At 37.7% G+C, this 14,936-nt stretch overlaps 1 pseudogene; it reads right to left on the bottom strand.

Moving 5' to 3' along the window:
- Window positions 1-878: 878 nt before the first annotated feature.
- Window positions 879-14,936, bottom strand: part of LOC120068953 — a 23,002-nt pseudogene continuing 8,944 nt past the window's right edge.

Raw genomic sequence — 14,936 nt, 5'->3', positions numbered from 1 at the left:
TTTTTACAATTGAAAGTTTGATGGTATAATTGTAACTACCATCATACTTTAGGGTAGTTTTTGCAATTTATCCTTATAATTATTGTTAATACATTTAAGACAATATGAGTTAATATTTATAATGCAATTCATTTACTGAATTTGATAATCACATCTCTCTTGTATAAATAATCGAAGGTATGGAAGACAAAAGGACAAACCTCGCAAGTGTCTGCATCCTTCTTTGCTGGTAAAGTAGCAACTATATCCGTAACACTTCTGACAAAAGAGGATGGAAGGGTAACAACAAACGATGATAGTTAGGCCACAAGCAATAATTGTGATTACATAAGACTACGTAGTTACACATTAAATATTTCCTTCAACAAGAAGAAAATATTTAAATATTGCCTTGACCTTATAATCAAATACAAGCTACGTATTTTCTAAGATTAAGAGTCCCAGTTATTTAAAGGAGTTTGCCTAAGGCACATAAGTTCTTCTATTAAGGACGAGAGTAAATAACTAATGAAGGAAGAAAGCCTTCATATAGGCAACAGTACATATCAGAACACAAAAATAATTAACAGACTTTATAGCAAACTCGTAACAGCTTAACAAACTTATTCTCTAATACTCCCTCCTCAAGATGGGGACAAAAAATGGTGAACTCCCATCTTGGATAACTAAGAGTGTAAAGTAGATTGTGGCAGAGCTTTTGTGAAGAGGTCTGCAAGCTGAAGATGAGTTCGAATAGGCATGAGCTTCACAGTTCCATGAAAAACATGCTCGTATAAAGTGACAATCCAACTCTATATATTTTGTGCGTTCATGGAATGATTGAATTGGTGGCTCACAAAAGATCAAGGTCTTACCTTGAGGTTGTATAAGAAAGTCACTTAACAACTGAGTATTCCAAACAAGATCACTAGCCACAGCTGCCAAAGCTCAGTATTCTGCTTCTGCTGAGGAATGAGAAACAATAGTTTGCTTTTTAGTAAAGAATCTCCCAGAAACACGTAGAACCCTGAACTGGACTTTCTGGAATCGAGACAAGAGCCCCAATCTGCATCGGCAAAGGCTTTGAGCTGAAAGGATATTGAAGGTTGTATAAGGACTCCTTGACTAGGACAGCCCTTTAAGTACCAAAACAACGTATGAGCAGCAACAAGATGAGATTGTCTTGGTTGGGCTACATATTGAATTGATTCAATTTATATAAGGTAGTGTCAGGCCTTGACACAGTGAGATATGAAAGGCACCCAACGACACTATAATACATGGTGGGATATTCACTAGAAGAATTTCAGGCTTTAATGTCGGTTTTAAACCGACATTAAAGTCCTTAATGTCGGTTGCAACTGACATTAAAGCCCTTTAATGAAATTTGCAACGGCCTTTAATTTCGGTTGCAACTGAAGTCCAAGAATCAAATGAAGCCTTTTAAACCGACATTGAAGCCCAAAATCTGTCCGTTTTATCAATTATTGTCCTTTTTTTAAATTCCGTTGCCAAATCCATTTTTTCGGTCAAAAAGTATAACATGACACATCATCATCAAACACTCGGTAGAGTTCAGTGAGGTTGCAACCTAGATAATCATAAGTTGAGACGTTACCATAAGACTTGCAGTGGCTTAAATTAGTACAGGCTTTCAGCATAAACATGAAACATGACCCAATGACAATGTTATAACATTATTTCCAATCAGCTTGAATATGTATGCACACATATATTTCAAACCTCAAGAGGGAAGATTGAAAGGCATTTTAAAAAGCATGAACCGCACTTAACATAGAAATAAACCGATCAAAATTACTACTACGTATAGCTTCAACTTGTGTTGCTTTATTGTTGTGAATGGATGTTCGTGATATCCTAAATAAGGGCAACAGAATCTTCTGTGTAAGTTTCATCAGCCAAAGCTTTATCTGCTATAAGTTTCTTGTAACCAGAGCTCAAGCCACCCTACACCAGAATTCATTAAGAAAATGATGGTTATCTATGTCTCTCCAGGACCCTCTCAGTTCCACATCAGAACCTTGTAAAAGAAACTACAACGTGATTCTAATCAAAAGAGATGAGTTAAGAAAGAAGCTTTATAAGACTACCACCTTGAGCACCACAAAAGGTTGAAAGAGGGCAATAAATTGGAGTGGCTCTTTGCCTTGAAATATGTGACCCTGCAAAAAAAAAAGCATATAATAAGGAAATTCCCAAAGATAGAAACTATTTATCACGTATACTTTATGTTTATGGTACCTAAACAGGCCTCCCTTTCAGCGAGTTGGATATTGTATTCGTCAATTGTGTAGCCATCTTTTGATCTTCGTGAGGTTTGAAATAATAGAAAATGGTTTAACAACAATAAACACATATGTTTATGTACAAATACAGTTAAATATGTCATGATATGAAAATGTAAGGAATGAGAAAACATCCCTACACTTGTACGGATTACAAGCAATTATTCTTTTACAGGAATCAAGAGTACTTTCATTAGATCAAGGAAACCATCTTTCATTATTTCTTTTCTTAGAGAATCAGCACTAGTTATTCAACTGAATTGGCAAGTGTACCACCACATTGCAAGTTTAAATATGTAACTTACAATGGTTAGATTTTCTCAAAATAAACCCTAAATGCTAACTAACCTCGATGCTATCCTTTCCAAACCAAAAGCACAAGAAATAATCTTCTTTCCTCTCACCAGAGTGGTAGGTGTAAAGAATGATATAGCAATCTCCATTATAAAATTTACCAATATCTTCGGCAAGCAATGGAGTTTTGGCACTGCCATTGATTCGCCATACCTAGAGAATGAAAACCATCAGGACCCCGATTAAACAACAAAACTAATATAACCATTTCAAACAACCAATACTAGTATCATCTAAACCTCCATTTTCCCGCCTCCCTCCAGCAACGGTGGAACTTCCTCATTCACTAGTACACTTTTTGTTAATCCCTTGAGACCGAAACCTTGTTGCTTCAATAGAGCTGTTTACAAAAAGAGTATCATTTTTAATAATAATTAAAGCAAGCAGAATAAAAAACTCATTTTATCAATTAGATGTGGTAACTACCAGCTACTTTTCCTCTTCCTTCCTCAGCACCTGTAGTCACTGATCCAACTGGCTAGGACTCGAAGTTGGACTTCAAAGAATGTGTTTCATAGCCTTGTATAACCCGAGTCACACGAGTTGCCTTTGGTTTATTCTGGCTAACAATAAATTCCTGAATATAAAGTATTGTTTGATAAATCCCGTCCATAGCTTTAATTACTTGAAATTTTGGCATAGAAGGTTACCTCAGCTATTTGAATTGCTGCTTTTCGCTCCTCTACTTGTGTCACTCTTCCAACCCAAACAAATATTTCAGCACCACAGTCCAGGAGATAACACTTATTATTTTTCAGTATGGATTTTGATAGTTCATCATCAACAACTTTTACTTCACCACCATTAATGCTAAAGAAATCATTGACAGAAATTAGAAATACGTAACACCAGGAGTGAGGATCAAATCAACAGTTAATAGAACTCATTAGGCACAGCAAAATTTAAGGTTTCCATATATACAAATAAAAGTTTCAAGAAACAAGCATCCAAAGCTAAAAAGGAAAGCACTTCTTCCATCACATCCAATACCAAGAATAAATAAATATTTAATTTTTATAACAAATTAGTAGAATTAAACCTTTTAATTTTTTTTAATTTAACAAGTAAAACTACCAAAATAATAATAATAATAATAATAATACTAAGTAGGAAAGTTGGAACTTTTGTACGTTCACAATTAACCCTACAAATTGGCCTAGTACCATTTGAGCATATAAAAGGTTTGTTGTCTTTTTTTTTTTTTTTTTTTTTTGGCCTTGTATTCTTTCATTTCTCTTTGTTTCTTATTAAAAAAACGTAAAGAAACTTTTGCAAATGGGTTCAAATCTCATGGTGGTCACCTACACAAGAGTAAAATATTAAAATTCTACAAGCTTCTTAACAGTCAAATTTTGTAGGGCGAAGCGACTATCCTGTGATCTTAGTCTAAATGGCAGTGACCCAAACACTCTTAAGATATAAAAGATGTTGTAGGTTCACAATTAAACTGAGGTATATGTATTAATTTTATTCTTAGGAGAGACCAGGTGCTTCAGTTGGCTTCCTTAATCTGTAATGGTGGCTACACAGACTGACTTATCCTCACACTTTTAAGTAGATGCCTTTAAATTCCAATGATCTTGTGCTCCTTGAGTTTTATGCTTAAACAGGACAGAAGGAGCAAATCTTCAAATTGGAGGAGGGAAAAAATATCAGCTAATACTTTCTAATGTAGGTTCATTTGCTTGTGAATATCAAAATAGGCTCATTATAAATTTCTGTTTGCAAAAAGGACTGTATTAGGCCAGGAAGACTATAGATTTTTTATTAGGAGCCAATATCCACTCTAAATTATTTGCCACATGAAATATACTTCAAATAGTGTTTCTGATTATTAATAAAATCAAGGAATTCCAAACAAATACCTGAGAAGCTTAGCAGGAGCAGGTTCTGGAATTACATCATCTTCACTTGCGACTTTCTTCCCAATGGGTGCAAAGCCACCAAATAGGACCCAAAATTCACTAAAGTCAGACTCAGTATCCAATTTCCCATCATCTGGTATGTTCAATATAATGTTTAAATCATCTACCATGAATAAAAAAACAAAATTGAAAGGGGCAAGGAATGATTAAAATAGAGGAGGATCAGAATAACAGTGTACCTTCTATTCCTACCAACAATTGCAACATCGCACTTTCCCTCATGATTTTTATCCTTCAAGAATTGGACCACTTCCAAAGCTTTTTCCCTCTCCTGGATATTAGAATTTGCACCGTTGAATTGAAATATCTTGCCCTCGGTGTCTAAGATGAACACATCATCATGGTTTAGTGATGAACGAGCAAAAGGAACCTGTATAGCCAAATACAAAAATAATCATCAAAACTCCATGTCACTGGAAGAAACACTGTTGAATACACAAACTCCTAGAAAGAAAAATTAAGTACCTGTTTCATTCGGACAACTCGCTTTCCTCTACCAAAGAGCCATCATCATTCGCAACTTTACATTTAGGTCCAACACATCTTCTTGCTTCATGATGGTGTTCTCAATATAAAGCTTTTGTCAATTATTATCCTCGTTAACTTTATTGTTCCTTGTATCTTGTATTTTGGTTCACTTAAGGCATGATCCACTTGTATATCACATATATATGCTTAAGTTTACATTAAGATAACCATGGAGCTTTGTTTATTGGATATGAGTAAATGTCAGAATGAAATAACAATTATTTTATTCATCAAACGATGTGTATCATTACAAACAACGAGACTCCAGGAGAATTAGGACACCAATCTCAACATCGAGTACCTTTGGGGTAGCCTATAAAGAGGCACAACCTCGACCATGATTCCAATTTCTTTGGATTAGCCTCAAGCACATGTGTCGGGCAACCCCATATGTGGAAGTGACATAAATTAGCTTTACGCCCATTCCACAACTCCAGAGGTGTTCTCACAACACGCTTGGAAGGAACTCAGCTGAGCATATATATTGCAGTCTCCACTGCAAAACCCCAAAATAAGTCCGGTAAGGAAGCGTAACTCATCATCGAACGAACCACGTCCAACAAGGTTTTGTTTCCCCTCTCCGCTACACCATTCTACTGAGGTGTACCCGGTGCTGAGAGTTGGAAAACGATTCCATGTTCTATCAAATAGTTCTGAAACCCGAATCCAAAAAATTTCCACCTCGATCTAATCAAAGTGTTTTAATCCGTCTATCCCATGCATTTTCAACTTCAGGCTTGAACTTTTTGAACTTTTCAAAGGATTTAGACTTCTGTTGTATCAAATAAACATACTCATACCTAGAGTAATCAACAGTAAAACTGATAAAATACTCATAGCCTCCCTTGGCTCGCATATTCATAGGACCACAAAGGTTAGAATGTACTAACTCTAGAGGCTCTTTGGCTCGATAACCTTTTCCAGTAAAAGGTGTTTTAGTCATCTTACCCTCAAGGCAAGATTCACACACTAGTAAATAATTTTCTTCTAACTCGCTTAGTAGGCTATTCTTCACCAACCTCTCAATCCTATTGAGATTGATGTGCCCTAATCGAAGGTGCCAAAGTTGGGAATTTTCTTTTGGAGAAACGCGTTGATGTTTAGATTAAGTTACGGTAGTTTTAAACATCTCTATGTTATGGAGTGGAGGGAACTTAAGGCTAACGGGCTTAGCACATATAAGTTATTTTCCAGTTTTGCTGTACAAATTTCTACTCCATCTTTATGAATAAACACTTTATCCACATTAAACTAAAGAGTATATTTACATTGTAACGAGCACTTTACAGAAATTAAGTTCCTTTCCAACTCAGGAACTACAAATACATCTTTTAAAACAAGAAATCTATTATGTAAAGTCAACTGGATTCCTCCCACTACCACAACTAAGACGACGTGACCGGTGCCTACTCGCATCATCATCTCACGAGCCTCCAGTTGCCGCCAGGATCTAATCCCCTGAAAACAAGAACAAACATGATTAGTGGCACCCGAATGAATAATCCAGGCAGAGTCATCATTCTCCACTAAACAAGTTTCTAACACCAGTAAATCACATTTACCTTTGTTCGCCTTGGCTACCTTCTCTTCCTTCAGATAGTGAGGACAATTCCTCTTCCAGTGCTATCTTGGTTGCATTGGAAACACTTTCCTTTGTCAATCAGTGTCAGATGCCTATTCCTCTAGGCGACAGGTAGCGGGTTAGTATTGGTGGAAAATTGGGGTTTGAACATAATCATGCGTTGTACATGGCTTAAGCTATGCGTTTATGTCTATGCGTCGGAGGTCATGCGTTTGAATGGAAATATGCGTTAATCTAGTATGTAATGACCACGCGTTCCTATCACAAGTTTTCTTAAGTTCTCGCCAAGTATAACAAGAACACAAGTTTCTCGGGTAATCCGAGGTCGAACTCAGGGACTTGTCACTCAATAATTCTTGTGAAACAATACGTTTGAGGCGATGAATAAAAGTAATAAGAAGAAGTTTAATGGATTTACACACTACTCCTACTCCTAACTAAACAGATTTAGCAATGTAAGACTTGCGATAAGAATTGGTAGATACACAACAACTATTAACGCATAGTAATGTTTATTATCTTAAATCACTCGAGTAATCACAGCTCGTCACACTAACGCATCGCACACCTCTCGGTGGTCAGCTGCATGACTATATCTCTATAGTGAATGGTTGCGTCGAGCATAAGATTGTGCCTATCTCTAGGAACAATGCATACTTTGCTTTAGTGCATTCCATCTCCTACCTTTTCAGGTAGTTCGACGCGGCTAATTAACTTATAGACAAGCATTGCAACAACTCATAGACAAGCGTTGCTACAGCCTTTCACCAAGCAAAGAGGATTAACTCACTATACTCGCACAACGCACACCTCTCGGTGGGTTGCTACATGCGTCCTATCTCTAGGCTACACGATTAAGTATGCGATCACCTTTGATAAACAAATAATGAAGGTAAACGATGATAAAGATAAAGATGATGAAGAAGATGGCGTTGAAAGAATCAAGATATGCATTGATTATAAAATGTCTTAATATCTTAAGCTAAAATGTAATACAATACAGAGGTTAGAGGAGAAATAAAAGACTCTGCGTCAAGGCTGCTGGTGGTGCCATGGATGAATGGTGGAGATGTCTCTCTCGAGCTCTATCTTCGGTAAAAGCTCCGGTCATCACTCAGTCTGGTTTGTGGAGATGAAGAATTCTCACTGAAAATCTCGCTCATGCTCTCATCTATGATCGCAAACCTCTGCCTTAAGGCAAAAGTTCGGATATCTTGAAATAACGGTCCAAAGGGCTATTTATAGAGTTTAAATGCCGATAGCTATCATTATTGCGTTATGTCTCACTGCTACCTTTGTTGCGGTATGGGCAATGTCACATCATCTTATCTTATTGATACTCCCAACGTATGCGTTCGAGCTTGATTCAACTGAAGTATCAATGCATTCTACCCATCTTGCGATCGCCCTTCTATTATGATTATCACTCCGTGGTCGCAATCTCCAAGTGATCACCACATTCGCTTGATCACCGTAACTTCCATGCGATGGACACATTCGATCACCGCAACTTCCATGCGATGGACGCATTCGATCACTGCAACTTCCATGCGATGGACGCATGTGATCACCGCATGCATTCGTTTTTGTGGTAACTCGGCTTTCAGCATATGCGTTTGTCTTTGCAGTCGCCTGGCTTCAATGCATGCGCTTGATTGCGATTGCTTATTTCTAGTGCATGCGTTTGATTCTTGCAATAGCTACAAAAATAGACACTTTGGCACGGAGTAACGCATAATATTGGGGTCAGTGAGGATTTAGGTACTAATCGACGCAAAACTTAATTTTTCAGAAATTCTAAGTATTATCACTGCATTTTCTACTTGTTAGCCCTCATAATTCTAAATAAAAAGCTTATAATAACTGGCATTTTTTCCAGTTATTAGTTAGCAAATGTCTTCCCTTTCCCCTTACCACCCTTCTTCTTCTTCCACTATCTAGTGTTAGAAGTAGAAGGTGCAAACTTTGTCCTAGAGGTTGAACCTCGATGGAACGTCTTAGAAGAGGAAACAATATTTGCCTCACCTTTTTTCCTCTCCTTACTTTTCAGCAAGGATTGGTATGTCTGCAACTCGTTGAAGAGAGTTGTAAGGGTATAATCCACTTTGTTAAGAATCGCATAGCTAACAAAGTGGAGGAAGTTTTCCGGCAATGAATGTAGGATTATGCTAACCTGATTGCCCTCATTGATTCTAGACCCATTCATCTCTGTCACATTGAAGTGGACCATCATATTAAGCACGTGTTCACGAACAGAGGTGCCTTACTCCATTTTGGAGTTGAAGATGAATTTCAGAGCCTCGTGCTTGAGCTATCCAAATGGTTGTCCAAACATCCCCCACAGGGACTCCATGATCTCACGCGCTACTGTCTCTTATACACATCTAGATGTGTATAAGAGACAAGAGGTGCCTTACTCCATTTTGGAGTTGAAGATGTATTTCAGAGCCTCGTGCTTGAGCTATCCAAATGGTTGTCCAAACATCCCCCACAGGGACTCCATGATCTCACGCGCTGAGACCATAGGTTCAAGCTTCTTGGCCAACACGTCACTAAGACTGACCAAGATATAGTCTCAGGCCTTCTTGTTCGCCCGTGTCCATCGCTCGTACGCCTCCCAAACATTTTGAGCGGCGTTTGGAGTTGGAATAGGAGGACAAACCTCCGTAAGGGCGAACATGAGATCCTCGATGATTAGTATCATCGTCATCATATGTTTCCAACTAGCGTAATTGTTGTCGGTTAATTTTACAGCGCTTAGTAAAGCAATAACGGCTGTAGCCATTTGAAAATCGTGGTTGAAAAACGAACAAACTTTTATAAGTCTTTGCTTAAACCATATTTAACACCAATCAATTTTAGCAAAACAGTTTTCAAGTATCCTACGTGATAAGACTTCTATTTTGCAATGATGCCCCAGCGAGGCAGGACAAACGTCACCAGTGGGGTGATCAGATGCCCCTTCACTGGGATGAGGCATTCTCAACCATTAGGCATAACCAACACTTGTAACTGAACCTAATAGCCACCATTTGTTCGGTCCAGAACTGTTAACCCTTAACAATTTCGCGTTAGTGTAACCCCTCATTTTCGACCCTAGAGTCCTGCTCTAATGCGCCCACCATAGGGAAAAAGAAGATTAGGACAAGAGACTAAGTAACCTTATCCTATACAAGAGATAAAATAAAGAAAAGTTCAAAACTGCCATCCTATAGGGGGACACTCCCAGGGTGCCTCTAGGTGATGTGCAGTAACTTTATCCAACCTAACGAGAGAGACCGTGGGATATGCTGTCGCACGTCTTGCTCCCACTTACTACGAACATTCTCTCCATCCACCTTGATATTGACCTGCCTAAACACCATCCTTTAGGGGGACACTCCCAGGGTGACATGAGGCCAAGGATAGATCTCACAGTGTGGACAATAAAGGGAGAAACGTGAGAGGTTTAAATGAAGCATCAGATTCCCCAAGATCTCCCACTGAATGTTCTACCTAGGCGTTCATTAACCTAGACAATCTAGCTACTGATTTTAGTCTAAGTCGTTTTAATCCGCTCAAAAACAACTTTTGTTTTTTAAATGAAACAAGTTTAAGTAGTCACATTAAACTCTTTAATGGACTGTCCTTAACCTTGCGTGCATGCATCAAATCTATCTAATTCACCTTTCCAGGTAGGTTCCCATATAGGGGTGTTCCGTTTCCGTCACCTTAAATACCCCAGCCTAGACAGAACCCTCCTTAGACAAAAGGTCCCTTATAGATAGATTTGCTACACTTTAACCTTTTATTAACCAATTTAATCCTATTAAGCTAATTAAAAGATTAAAGCCTAAGGTTGCTAATCATATTAGAACCGTGATCTTAAGTCTATCTCATCCAAGTTTTAAAACATAAAACCATGATTTAAACCTAAGTGAGCATGCATGTCTTTCTTATAGATTTTAGTTCTAGTTTCCTTATAACTTTTATAAAAGAAACAACTAAAATCATACATTGCCACACAACTAGGTATTTATAACTCTTATAAATTTAACCTATGTGTCATGCTTCATGCAATGTCCGGTCATTGCTATACATAACTTTCACATACATGTAACAAACCAAGCACACATGCTCCATACACTCTTATACTATAACACTTATAATATAAAGATGATGCATGTTAATGGTTTATGCATGCATAAATATAACTATTATATTATATGATGCATTAGCATGCTCTTACGTAATTTAAATCATGCTTCTCTAAATCATAACACTTATAATAAAGAGATGATGTATGACCAATGCATAACCTAAGGTGGGATTTTTCTATATGGCATACCATATCACATATAAATAAAACATACATCTCCTGTACATTCATAAAGAAATTAATGGACCAGGATGAACTGCCTCTAAAACCGGAAAGAAAAAACTCCATCTATTACATTTTTCCATTGAGCAAACCGGTTCACAGGCAAATCGGTTCTTGAACCACCGGGCGAAACTCCCCATTGTTTAGTAAATGCGGCCAGGTACACGATTGTTTAGCACACAAGACAAAACCACGCGGATGCTAAACAATCGTTTAGATGACAACGAAGCTACGAAGCCCAATCTTCTAGATGGTCACTAAACAAGCGCTAAGCAAACAATTTACTCTGTGATCATGTAGTCAGTAACTAAGCGATGAAGCTTGTTGAGCTACACGATCGTCTAGTGTGCGCGCATAAAACCAGCTCCCGAGAATTCGATACTAAATCGTCTACCCCATCGTTTACACGTCCCGACCAACATTTGGTCGTCTTCATCCTCGAAGAACAACAACCCTTGCTACGAAGCTTCTTCACGAATGACTCACAGACTCAAACAATTTTGAAATTACAGATTCGACAGCAATTAATATGCCAAAAATGCAGAGGCCTTTACAATTAACTTCAAATGTAAAAGAATTAAACAATCCAGAGGCTTCATCCCAAAAACTCCATTAATCCATACATCCACAAACGATTTAACGCTTAAACAGAGAGTAGACATGCTTTTACCCACCAAGAATGTAAATGCAATTCTTTGCATCAATGAAATTGGAATATCAGAACGTGGCTCTGATACCAATTGAAGAAACTCTTATACAAGAGTACCTCTGAGCGGAAGCAGATCGTTCCAAATACATTGTGATAGAATTTCCACATCTACATTCAAACAGAACAGATATTCATCATACTACAAAATTACAAGCATGCTCTGAACAATAAACAACAAAGAGAAGAGCTACGTACTAATTGAAGAACCTTTCTTCACCGAAAACACGTTCTCTCTAACAGGGACTACTCTCGCTCTCACTGGAACGTCTAAGCAACCGTTCACCAACACCCGGTCGTCTACTCATGAATGGCCTCCACACAAACACAAGAATGGGGATGACACCACCACTTGGATCCCTCGGTATTCTCGGTGTGAGAATCCAAAGAGTGGGCTCTGTTGGAATTTGGTAGAGGGGAGGAGGATATAAAGATCGTATACAACGACCAAGCAAGTGGGAGAAGGGCACGGTCTATCATATAGATTATGCTTGATTGTTTAGAAGAAGTACACGATCATGTAGGAAATAGGCAGCGATCTTCTAGACAATCGTTTAGTAAAACTTATGTGATCGTTTAGAAAGATGTGCGATTGTATACTATCGTGTAGCAACATAGAGCTATCGTATAATCTATCGGTTAGATAAGCGATGAGCAGTATACACTATGCTTGAGAAAATTACGTGACATTTTGCAAAAATGAAAACAATTTTCATTTTATTCTTCAGTTACGAAAACTTATTGAAACTTCCCACTAACACACGGTTACGAGAAACTGTCGGCCCAATTAAACTATAGTTTAATATCACATATAAATCATAGTGTTTTCTCCTCGACTAGATATAAATCATATTTATATCATTTTCTTCCAATTAATGTATCTCATACATAAAGTCAATCATATCATATATAATTAACTAGTTCAATCATATCATATATAATCGAACTCCCTCTTTTCAATTTAAACACTTCAAACTGACCCAAAAGTTGATTCTCAACTTGAATCCATTGAGCTACCAATGGGACCTTATGGACCTATGGCTCGAAGCTCCAACGGTACGTGAATAGTTGACTAAACTCTTTAGTCACGAGATCCACCATCTGTTAACTATCAGGCATTCCACTAAAGACCGACAACTGAACTCTTCTTCCCACAGATATATTTCTGCTTCCATGGGATATAACCAATCAACAACACGATAACCCTTCACAGATGCTCGTAAGTACAGCTGGCCAATTTACCGTTTTACCCCTATAGTTACATCTAACTCCTTAAGTACCACTGATCCCTCTAATGAACAATACAACATAGTCCTACTATGTGTAGACACCTCTCGGGTCATGAGAAGGTGTGTGGCGCCACATTGTTCAAGCCTCGGGATCAGCTCTTAAGGAAGCAATCTATCTACTTACCCCTGCTTTGGGGAAGGAGTGAATTCCATCTTGGTAGCTGAGTTCCCAACTCCCAAATCAGACGAATCCCCAAAGTGGTAGGTTTGAGTCGGCGACCTAACCAATCACACCCATGCAAATCAAAGGACTGCCCTCAAGTGCAGCAGTTTTCAACTCACTCAGGATTGAGGTCATGTTACCTATGGTCATCCTAGTTAAGTGAAGTCTCTGTCATGAACGACTTTACATGACAAGACATTAATAGTTCATGGTCAGGTCTTATACAAACTCTTTATATAGGACCCCCCGCTCACATGTTCCCACATGAATGATCAGGATCAGACCATCTGTGGTAAGCCACACTATTCTACAAAGTGGGCTACATCTGTAGTGTACTAGGATAAGATTTCCCTCCTATATCCATATACTACAGACCATTTTGGTTATCACTTAAGACATGATCCACTTGTATGTCTCCACATACATGCTTAAGTTACATAATGACAACCAGAGATTTTAGTTTATTGGTTTATGGTAAAGGAAATAAAACATCCAATGTGATGGAACACGAGACATACACAGCGGAAAAAAGACCTAATTGCACTCTAATTGCTTTTAATTAAAAGGAAATTTAGCATACAATTTGAAGGAAAAATAGTAAATTAACTTACCTTTGAAGCTCCCGAAAACTGCTTTTCCTCGCTGAATCTCGACCCGAACTCTTCCGAACCACCACTAGAGTTGACCTACTATCCTTTGGACTCAGAACCAGGTTGTGGGACCCGATGGATGAAGAAAACCGAGAGAGAAAGAGATGGAAAAATAAGAATGAATTTGGGTTTGGGTTTTTAATTTTTCAGCCCATTTATGAAAACTAATTTTTTGCAAAAATGACAAAAGTCTTTAATCCAAATTCAAAAGCCCATTTTATAGAAAAAACCATGCAACATTTGCATGAAACAAATCCATAAAAACTCAACACCTAGAATCCACTATCTAAGTGGGCTTAATGTCTCCACTATAAGCCAAGACCTAGCCCACTATTTTGTTAGTGAAATTATCCAACAAAAGTTTGGATTTTCCCACTAACTATAGTCAAAGGGCAAAATAGTCATTTTGTCAAAGTCCAACTTTGACTAAAAAGTCAACATTTTGAATTTTTATGATTCTTTTGTGTTGACTAATTTTCACCTCTCGAGCATGAATTCGCATTCATTTTCTCGAAATTCAAATCATATTTGAATATAAGGTCGGTCAAAGTTTGACTTTTCAAAGTCAAAAGTCAACTCTTTGACTTTTTACATCTTTGACCATTTCCATTATTTCTGAGCTTCCGAATATGAACGTATTCATATTCTTGATACTTAAATCCTATTTAAATGTTAAAGCTATATCTCTAAACTGTAAAACTGACCGTCACATATACTTGTCGATTTCTCTCTCTTCATCTAATTCGAACAATTCGAATTATTCTATCATACTGTTCTAAGTTTATTCCATATGAGCTAGTAGAGAAACCTGATGGACCTATAAATCATGGGCTCCAATGATCCGAGATTAGCTGGCTAAACTCTTTTAGACAAAGCTAATCAACATTCATTAACTAACGGGTCATTCCACTATAGTCCCGTAGTTGCACTCCCCTCACTATAGATATATTTGTGTCCATTTGATACAACCATGATTAGTAAGCTAATCCTTCACAGGTTGTTCGTAATCTCGGCTAGGTCATAAAAATCGTTTTACCCCCAAGACTACATCTTGTTCCTTAAGTTCCACTGATCCTCAAATGAACAATTGGTTT

This window comes from Benincasa hispida, unplaced genomic scaffold (assembly GCF_009727055.1).
Source record: "Benincasa hispida cultivar B227 unplaced genomic scaffold, ASM972705v1 Contig159, whole genome shotgun sequence".
In the NCBI taxonomy this organism is placed as follows: domain Eukaryota; kingdom Viridiplantae; phylum Streptophyta; class Magnoliopsida; order Cucurbitales; family Cucurbitaceae; genus Benincasa; species Benincasa hispida.
Note: the sequence above shows the minus strand (reverse complement) of the source record. Positions and strands in the feature narration are given on the sequence as shown.